We start from the raw sequence: 1935 nt of genomic DNA on the forward strand, positions 1-1935 counted from the left end.
CGCCCCCTAGTGGTGGCTCTAGACCGAGCCACCTAATGGCTTAAATTTTAAAGCATTTCCCGGTATGCGAAGTTGGTGAGTCAACTTCATTTACATACCCACAATGCATTGCATTCAGGATCGTGCCTACTTTAAAGGCTAGATCCTTTTTTCCTTTTGATTTCTCTCCTACTTCTGAAAAATTAGGATATTTTAATAGAATTATCTGCGATGGCAGATACTTACTCGCTTTTTGGGTGGGCATATAGTTACCACTGCTGACTTAGGACTTATGGTTAACCGAGGACTGTGTGCCGGAACTTTTCAGTATACTCTGGTTTCTCTTCAGATCGTATAAATCTTTCGCCTTTTACTAAAGATTTCCGTGGAGAGGAACAATTCTGAGTCTTAAGCCAATTTTTTGAGGCCTTGCTTTTGCGAGGCTTACAAGTGTGTTTAAAAAAAGATGATAGTCTTTAAACGGTGTGTTAGTGTAATAAAACTTAATACTACTTAAAATTCGGTCGTTGAAGGACTGTTAGCCTTACTACGTAACCGCGCAGTTATAGAAGTGGTAACTATGTTTTGTCATGGCACTGGATGGTCTTCTGGGTCTGGTACAGGCCTTGGCACTGAAGAGTCAGCTGTTCAATAGATGTTTGTTATCTATGAAAAACCCGGTTAATCTGGTTTTGTTTAGGCCTTGAGTTAAAGTTCAGGTTTGGGCATATCTGTTCACAATTTTCACAGGGGGGATACTTGAGCATGGCAGGCAGGCAAGACTCCACTCACTCTGGAGCTGTGGTTTCTAATTAGTGCACTTAGTATAGGCTTCAAATCAGGAAATCCTGTAAATTCCTTGATGGTCCAGTGGTTAGGGTATCATGGTTCTGTAGGGTGTACAGGTTTGATCCGTGGTTGTGGAACTAAAGTCTTACAAGCTGTGTGGCACAACCGAAAAATATAAATCCTCAAGATTATCTGTAGTTTCTAGTTTTTATGTGGCTCAAGACAGCAAGATAAAAAATTTATTGCTATAAATTTGAACTTTAAAAATAAGCTTATACTACATGTCAGAAAACTAAGATCATGGCGTCTGGTCCCATCACTTCATGGGAAATAGATGGGGAAACAGTGTCAGACTTTATTTTTTTTGTGCTCCAAAATCACTGCAGATGGTGGCTGCAGCCATGAAATTAAAAGACACTTACTTCTTGGAAGGAAAGTTATGACCAACCCAGATAGCATATTCAAAAGCAGAGACATTACTTTGCCAACAAAGATCCGTCTAGTCAAGGCTATGGTTTTTCTAGTGGTCATGTATGGATGTGAGAGTTGGACTGTGAAGAAAACTGAGCGCCGAAGAATTGATGCTTTTGAAGTGTGGTGTTGGAGAAGACTCTTGAGAGTCCCTTGGACTGCAAGGAGATTCAACCAGTCCATTCTAAAGGAGATCAGTCCTGGGTGTTCATTGGAAGGACTGATGCTGAAGCTGAAACTCCAGTACTTTGGCCACCTGATGTGAAGAGTTAACTCATTGGAAAAGACTCTGATGCTGGGAAGGATTGGGGGCAGGAGGAGAAGGGGACGACAGAGGATGAGATGGCTGGATGGCATCACAGACTTGATGTACGTGAGTTTGAGTGGACTCCGGGAGTTGGTGATGGACAGGGAGGCCTGGCGTGCTGCAGGTCATGGGGTCGCAAAGAGTCGGACACAACTGAGCGACTGAACTGAACTGAACGTGACAGTTGGGCTTTTCCCATAGCTCAGTTGGTAAAGAATGTGCCTGAAATGCAGGACACCTAGGTTCAATTCCCAGGTCAGGAAGATCCCTTAGAGAAGGAAATGGCAACCCACTCTAGTAGTCTTGCCTGGAGAATACCATGGACAGAGGAGCCTGGCAGGCTACAGTCCATGGGGGTCACAAGAGTTGGACCCAACTAAGCCACTGTC

At 43.5% G+C, this 1935-nt stretch overlaps 1 non-coding gene across 1 annotated transcript; it reads left to right on the top strand.

Annotated features, from left to right (window-relative positions):
- Positions 1 to 308: 308 nt before the first annotated feature.
- Positions 309 to 424, top strand: LOC138074616 (U5 spliceosomal RNA). Its single transcript, XR_011144450.1, has one exon. It is a non-coding gene; the product is annotated as a U5 spliceosomal RNA (small nuclear RNA).
- The last annotated feature ends 1511 nt before the right edge of the window (positions 425 to 1935 follow it).

Source organism: Capricornis sumatraensis, chromosome 2 (assembly GCF_032405125.1).
Source record: "Capricornis sumatraensis isolate serow.1 chromosome 2, serow.2, whole genome shotgun sequence".
In the NCBI taxonomy this organism is placed as follows: Eukaryota; Metazoa; Chordata; class Mammalia; order Artiodactyla; family Bovidae; genus Capricornis; species Capricornis sumatraensis.